Genomic DNA, 8680 nt, shown 5'->3' on the forward strand with positions numbered 1-8680 from the left:
TAGGCAGGCCTATTACAGCAACATGTTGAGTGGACCATACACTGCATTCAACCGCACTGGTGATCCATGCAGTGTAAAACAAAGATAGCTACATTTTTGTTATAAAAAATTAAAGACAAAAAAGTATGTCTGGCCCATGAATTTGTTGTGTTTTCTTTTCATTTCTCTTTTCTATTTACCCCCTTTTTTCTCCCCATATTCAAGCTTGTCTGTTCACTGCAACTCCCCAACCGGCTCGGGAGAGCCAAAGGGAGAGCCAAACCGCGCTCCTTAACACCCGCCCGCTTAACCCGGAAGCCAGCCGAACCAATGTGTTGGAGGAAACACCATTCAACTGGCGAGTCAGCCTGCATGCACCCGGCCCGCCACAAGGAGTTGCAAGAGCACGATGAGCCAAGTAAAGCCCCCTGGCCAAACCCTCCCCTAAACCGGAAAGACGCTGGGCCAATTGTGCGCCGTCCTATGGGACTCCCAGCTACGGCCTGTTGTGGCACAGCCCGGGAATGAACCCGGGTCTGTAGTAACGCCTGATGCACTGCGATGCAGTGCCTTAGACCGCTTTGCCACTTGGGAGAATCCTTGTTGTGTTTTTCAATATGGTCCGTGCGCTGATTGTGTCTGACACCCCTGAGCTAGCATATCTATTTATGTAGCTTGCTATTTATTTAGCAAGCTAAAAACATGTAGCCTAACATCAACAAGCTCGCTAGCTAGCTGCTGGGAGGATGTCATGTCATTGGAGAAGTGGGTGAGTGACTGACTTTTTCCCTCTCATCGTTTTTCATTGGTTACAGCTACAGATATTATTTGGTTAGCTAGCAAGAAATGTGAATCACAAAAAAAAGAAAAAAAAGGTGAATCACTTTACTAGCTAGCTATGTTAAACCTGAACGACTGTTATCCACAGTTAGCATAACTCTTAGTTGGAAATCAAATGTATTTGGCATCGATCAAATGGGCGGGCAGGCATGCAAGTTCCCATTCAGTTGTCAAAACGTGAGTTGGGACAAGCATGCATTGTTGGCAGGCAAGCTGCAGAAGGACGAGTAGGCTACATTTCCCCATCGTTTATCAGTGCAATTTTGACGGACAACAGGCTGAAAAAGTTTGAGAGGGTTTATCTAATGTTCCTTCGTTAGATTTTAGCTCATCCTGCTCTGGCTAGCATTAATTGTTGATCTTGTTGTTGTGCATAGCTGAGGGGGAGAGAGCCTACATTGTCATGGTTGTTTGATCAAAAGGATTGTGAAGTCCCCAAATGTAAAACTCCTGTGGTATTTACAGTACATTTGGAAAGTATTCAGACCTCTTGACTTTTTCGACATTTGTTGACTTACAGCCTTATTATAAAATGGATAAAAAATATAAAAATCCTCATCAATAAACACAGTGATAATGACAAAGCGAAAACAGGTTTTTAGAATAAAAAAATTAAACCTTATGTACATAAGTATTCAGAACCTTTGCTATGAGACTTGAAAGTGAGCTCAGGTGCATCCTGTTTCCATTGATCATCCTTGAGATGTTTCTACAACTTGATTGGAGTCCACCTGTGGTAAATTCAATTGATTGAAAAATACTTGGAAAGGCACACACCTGTCTATATAAGGTCCCACAGTTGACAGTGCATGTCAGAGCAAAAACAAAGCCATGAGGTCAAAGGAATTGTCCGTAGAGCTCCGAGACAGGATTGTGTCGAGGCACAGATCTGGGGAAGGGTACCAAAACATTTCTGCAGCATTGAAGGTCCCCAAGAACACAGTAACCTCCATCATTCTTAAATGTAAGAAGTTTGGAACCAACAAGACTCTTGTTGACCCGGCTGCTCGACCAAACTGAGCAATCGGGGGAGAAGGGCTGTGGTCAGGGAGGCGACCAAGAATCCGATGGTCACTCTGACAGAGCTCCAGAGTTCCTCTGTGGAGATGGGAGAACCTTCCAGAAGGACATAAATCTCTGCAGCACTCCACCAATCAGGTCTTTATGGTAGAGTGGCCAGATGGAAGCCACTCCTCAGTAAAAGGCACATGACAGCACGCTTGGAGTTTGCCAAAAGGCACCTAAATGATTCAGACCATGAGAAACAACATTCTCTGGCTTGATTGAACTCTTTGTCCTGAATGCTAAGCATCACGTCTGGAGGAGACCTGGCACCATCCCTACGGTGAAGCAAGACCTGTTTTTGTTTTGTCATTATGGGGAATTGTGATGTCATTATGGGGTATTGTGATGTCATTATGGGGTATTGTGATGTCATTATGGGGTATTGTGTGTCATTATGGGGTATTGTGTGTAGATTGATGAGGGAAAAACACAATGTAATTGATTTTAGAATAAGGCCGTAACGTAACAAAATGTGGAAAAAGTCAAGGGGTCTGAATACTTTCTGAATGCACTTTATATATGTGCAGAAATCCATTCAGGTGTATTTTGTGGCTTTCGGTAAATGTGTTCTAATGATCTAAAGATACGCTGTTGCTACTGTCTATAAACACACAGTCCAGTTCAAAGTGAATGATGGCAGGCTATTTCACTAATGCCCATGTGGCATATTGCTTATTTGCATGTTGGCTTCCTGTAGCTCTGATTGGCTATGGCATACCGGTCTAGGTAAACTCCGTTCCTGGACAGATTATTTTATTTGGTTTTATTTACTGCAGTGTCTATTAAGTGTCCAAACACACAGCCTCTTTTTCATACACTGAATTTTCACAAATGCCTTCCCAAACGTGTAAGCGCTCGCTTATCAGAACATTATTCCTGGGGGTGTATATGAACAGATTTTAATCAAATGTCATATTGATAAAATGCTGTCAATTCCACTTTAAGGGTTAGGTTTACGGTTAAGGTTAGGGTTTTTGGGGTTAAGGTTAGGGTTAGTATTTTGGGGGTTAAGGTTAGGGTTAAGTGTTTTGGGGGTTTAGGTTAGGGTTAAGGAAAATAGGATTCTTAATGGTCAAACATTGTTACTCCCCCAAAAGTCCTGATATTTCACTAAAATAAAGCTGAGTGTGTGTGAGTTGGTGAGTGAGTGTGTGTGTCTGTCTTACCTGGGTGTCCATGTAGTGGTGAGTGTGGTCTTGGTAGTGTCGGAGAGGTACTGGACGTCACAATCAGGCTCTTCCTGTTACTGGTCCGACAGCTAGGGGGAGAAGAGACACACACACACTTAAAAACGACAACAACAACACACACACACACAACGAGGAACTATATTTCATTCAATTGGATGACCAATAGGGAGTTTGCTCTGAACCGGGTGCAGATTTCCAATACATCTGGAGCCAGTTGAACAACACTATCATTCTCATAATGTGTTCTATCTACATACCATTTCCTCAACGACATTCCCTCTTTCAGTGTCCACAGAACAAATAATAAGACTCCTCACTCCAATCAGGTTAGAGGTTACAGTAGACCAAGTTAATCAGGTTAGAGGTTACAGTAGACCAAGTTAATCAGGTTAGAGGTTACAGTAGACCAAGTTAATCAGGTTAGAGGTTACAGTAGACCAAGTTAATCAGGTTAGAGGTTACAGTAGACCAAGTTAAAGGAACAGTGTAGCACCTCCACACACCCATTCATGAAAGCATCCCAGCTGACCCCAGAGTGTCTCTCTCTCAAGACCCCACTCAGCACAGCTGTATAGTACTCACTGCCCACTGCTCAGACCGGCACACTACATTGGGGTGACTGACCAAGGAGGGTAAGTGAGAGAGAGAGATGGAGAAAGAATGGTGTGTGTGTGTCCGTCCGTCCGTCCGTGGGGACGGTGTGTGAGTGTGTGTTAGGCTTGGGCGGTATACCGGGATATTGTCAATTACCGTCAAAAAACAAAAGTATGAAAACTGGATACTGCCCAACCCTAGTATGTGGTAGGTACGCCTGGACGGTGGGTGAGTTTGTGAGCGGACATTTACACATTGTGCTGCTCACTGATGCGAGAAATGTTACTGTGCCCTTCACAGTCCATCCAGAGGAAACAACAGAGAAACACAGTGACGAGAACAGCAGAACCATGGAGAGCTCAGGCCAGGAGAGGTCTGATTATACATCTGTGCTTCTAGCCACGTTCTTAATCAAGGTGGAACACCTCACTGTGGTTTCATGAGTGTCTATAATAAGCCAGTAAGCTAATTGCAGTAAGACGCCTAAAATAAAAGAGAGAGACGGAGGGAGGTAGGGGTGGAGAGATGGAGAGAGGGTATAGTAGGATGGAGAGAGGGTATAGTAGGATGGAGAGATGGAGAGAGGGTATAGTAGGGTGGAGAGATGGAGAGAGGGTATAGTAGGGTGGAGAAATGGAGAGAGGGTATAGTAGGATGGAGAGAGGGTATAGTAGGGTGGAGAGATGGAGAGAGGGTATAGTAGGGTGGAGAGAGGGTATAGTAGGGTGGAGAGATGGAGAGAGGGTATAGTAGGGTGGAGATGGAGAGAGGAAGGGGTGGAGAGACGGAGAGAGGTAGGGGTGGAGAGACGGAGAGAGGTAGGGGTGGAGAAACGGAGAGAGGGTATAGTAGGATGGAGAGACAGAGAGAGGGTATAGTAGGGTGGAGAGATGGAGAGAGGGTATAGTAGGATGGAGAGAGGTATAGTAGGATGGAGAGACAGAGAGAGGGTATAGTAGGGTGGAGAGATGGAGAGAAGGTATAGTAGGGTGGAGAAATGGAGAGGTACAGTTTAAGAAGAGAAAGAGTGTGAAGGAGAGAGTACCTGACAGAGTGTGAAGGGAGGACAGAGAAATGAGAGGGACTAGAGAAACACTCACTCCACCACTCTTCATCTTACATACTGTATTTAACAACATCCTGTTTAGAGAGAGAAAAGCAGGACTAAATCAAATCAACAACAACTAGCCTCAGTAAGGCCTTGGTACATTGACGGGGTAATGATTAGATAGCAGATTTGTGGAGGCAGGCAGGCAGGCAGGCAGGTGTGTGAAATGAACGTTGTTCTGTAATTACAGTCATCCAGATAGGAGCTGCTTCTCTTCTCACCATGTGTAAGGGTGTTTCTACATGTAGTCCTCTTTAAAGTGAACCGGGGTAAAAGAAAAGAGAAAAGAAGCAAAAGAGCTCCGTTGTCTTTGTCTTCACACGGCTCTTGCCTTGGAATAAGGACTCAACTCTTTTGCCAGTTCACTTCACCTATTCTGTGGTCTGAGTCCTCTTCACATTCACATTGCTATGTTGAGAAAGGAACCCAGATCTTTTTCCAACATTCACTCTGGGTTTTTACAAAGTGCAGGACAAGCCATTCAATCAGAATGTGTTATCGGACAGCTAGATATACCTACTTACATTTTGGAAGCTAATAAACTCAGCAAAAAAAGAAACGTCCTCTCACTGTCAACTGCATTTATGTGTAAATATGTGTATGAACATAACAAGATTCAACAACTGAGACATAAACTGAACAAGTTCCACAGACATGTGACTAACAGAAATGGAATAATGTGTCCCTGAACAAAATAAAAAATAGCAGTCAGTATCTGGTGTGGCCACCAGCTGCATTAAGTACTGCAGTACTTCTCCTCATGGACTGCACCAGATTTGCCAGTTCTTGCTGTGAGATGTTACCCCACTCTTCCACCAAAGCACCTGCAAGTTCCCGGGCATTTCTGGGGGGAATGTCCCTAGCCCTCACCCTCCGATCCAACAGGTCCCAGACGTGCTCAATGGGATTGAAATCCGGGCTCTTCGCTGGCATGGCAGAACACTGGCATTCCTGTCTTGCAGGAAATCAGCCATACTACTCGTTCTGTGCGTGGTGGTATTGTCATGCTGGAGGGTCATGTCAGGATGAGCATGCATAAAGGGTACCACATGAGGGAGGAGGATGTCTTACCTGTAACATTGAGTTTGCCTTCAATGACAATAAGCTCAGTCCGATGATGCTGTGATACACCGCCCCAGACCATGACGGATCCTCCACCTCCAAATTGATCCCGCTACAGAGTACAGGCCTCGGTGTAACGTTCATTCCTTCACGATAAACGCGAATCCGACCATCACCTCTGGTGAGACAAAACCGTGACTTGTCAGTGAAGAGCACTTTTTGCCAGTCCTGTCTGGTCCAGCAACGGTGGGTTTGTGCCCATAGGCGACGTTGTTGCCGGTGATGTCTGGTGAGGACCTGCCTTACAACAGGCCTACAAGCCCTCAGTCCAGCCTCTCTCAGCCTATTGCGGACAGTCTGAGCACTGATGGAGGGATTGTGTTCGTTCCTGGTGTAACTCGGGCAGTTGTTGTTGCCAGCCTGTACCTGTCCTGAAGGTGTGATGTTCGGATGTACCGATCCTGTGCAGGTGTTGTTACACGTGGTCTGCCACTGCGAGGACGATCAGCTGTCCGTCCTGTCTCCCTGTCTTAGGCGTCTCACAGTACGGACATTGCAATTTATTGCCCTGGCCACCTCTGCAGTCCTCATGCCTCCTTGCAGCATGCCTAAGGCACGTTCACGCAGATGAGCAGGGACTCTGGCATCTTTCTTTGGTGTTTTTCAGAGTCAGTAGAAAGGCCTCTTTAGTGTCCTAAGTTTTCATAACTGTGACCTTAATTGCCTACCGTCTGTAAGCTGTTAGTGGCTTAATGACCGTTAAGGGGCATGTTCATTAATTGTTTATGGTTCATTGAACAAGCATGGGAAACAGTGTTTAAACCCTTTACAATGAAGATCTGTGAAGTTATTTGGATTTTTATGAATTAATTTGAAAGACAGGGTCCTGAAAAAGGGACGTTTCTTTTTTTGCTGAGTTTAGATTGCATTTCATTAAATTATGAGACATACTATGAGACATCATACATGTAATCAGAAGCTCCTATTAACATGAAAATTGCTAAAAGAAAAAATAGCAATAGAATAACTAGTCACTTTAATGTTGTTTAAATAATGCTTGACTCATCTCATATGTATATACTGTATTTTAGTCAATGCCACTCCGACATTGCTCAATCTAATATTTATATATTTCTTAATTCCATTATTTTAATATTAGATGTGTGTGTATTGTAGTGAATAATTGTTAGATACTACTGCACTGTTGGAGCTACAGTAGGAACACAAGCATTTCGTTACACCCGCTATAACATCTGCTAAATATGTGTATGTGAACAATAAAAATGTTATTTGATTTGAGAATAAATAATTCTGTAATTGAAAATTGAACAACCAATGTAAGCTACTGCCCCTTTAAGAGCTAGAATAGATGTTGAACCCTATGTTGTGATTCTCACCAAACAGGTTGTCCTCTCACACTATTCAAACCCCACTATCAATAAACAGCTGATGAAGCTCTATTAGCCTACCTTTGGCATGTTCACACTGCACAACAAATTAAACGAACTGCACCAAGTTCACAAAAAAATGTCTCAAAGGGACCAAGTGTGAAAACACCATAATATCATGACATACTGGTTCACTTCTCTCAGGCCGAATCAGTTATATTAAGGTTTTCTGAGGGTTTAAAAGCTCATGTCTCAGATTCAAACCAATAACTTCCTCGCTATTCCATTCTTTCCATCTCTCTCTCTCTCTCTTTCACTAACATGCACACACCCGAGGCAGCTCCCAGAGGTTATAAGTATGTTTGATGAAAGGAACTTTTATTTTATCAGGTGGTGATGTAGAATTCATGAGGCAGTAACTAAGTGTTACTGATGAAGAGCAGAAGAGCTGAATTACCTGCCAGCTCCGTGGTGGGAACATCCATCTACTGCTAATACAACTACAAAACCTACAGTGGCTTCAGAAAGGATGCACACCCCTTGAATTTCCCCACATTTTGTTGTTTAACATCCTGAATTTAAAATGGATCAAATTTAGATTTTTTGGTCAATGGCCTACACCAGGGGTGTCAAACTCATTCCACGGAGGGCCTAGTGTCTGCAGGTTTTTGGTTTTTCCTTTCAATAAAGCCCTAGACAACCAGGTGTGGGGAGTTCCTAACTAATTAGTGATGTTAATTCATCAATCAAGTACAAGGGAGGAGCGAAAACCCGCAGACACTCGGCCCCCCGTGGAATGAGTTTGACACCTGTGGCCTACACACAATACCCCATAATTTCTTGAAGAACATTTTCAAAATGAATACAAAATGTAAACATGAAATGTCTTTAGTCAATAAGCATTCCCTTTGTTATTGCAAGCCTAAATAAGTTCAGGAGTAAACGTGTGTTTAAGAAATCACATAATAAGTTGCAAGGGTTCATTATGTGTTCAATAATACAATGCTCAAAAAAATAAAGGGAACACTTAAACAACACAATGTAACTCCAAGTCAATCACACTTCTGTGAAATCAAACTGTCCACTTAGGAAGCAACACTGATTGACAATAAATTTCACATGCTGTTGTGCAAATGGAATAGACAACAGGTGGAAATTATAGGCAATTAGCAAGACACCCCCAATAAAGTTCTGCAGGTGGTGACCACAGACCACTTCTCAGTTCCTATGCTTCCTGGCTGATGTTTTGGTCACTTTTGAATGCTGGCGGTGCTTTCACTCTAGTGGTAGCATGAGACGGAGTCTACAACCCACACAAGTGGCTCAGGTAGTGCAGCTCATCCAGGATGGCACATCAATGCGAGCTGTGGCAAGAAGGTTTGCTGTGTCTGTCAGCGTAGTGTCTAGAGCATGGAGGCGCTACCAGGAGACAGGCCAGTACATCAGGAGACGTG

Source organism: Salvelinus namaycush, chromosome 10 (genome assembly GCF_016432855.1).
Source record: "Salvelinus namaycush isolate Seneca chromosome 10, SaNama_1.0, whole genome shotgun sequence".
Lineage (NCBI taxonomy): Eukaryota > Metazoa > Chordata > Actinopteri > Salmoniformes > Salmonidae > Salvelinus > Salvelinus namaycush.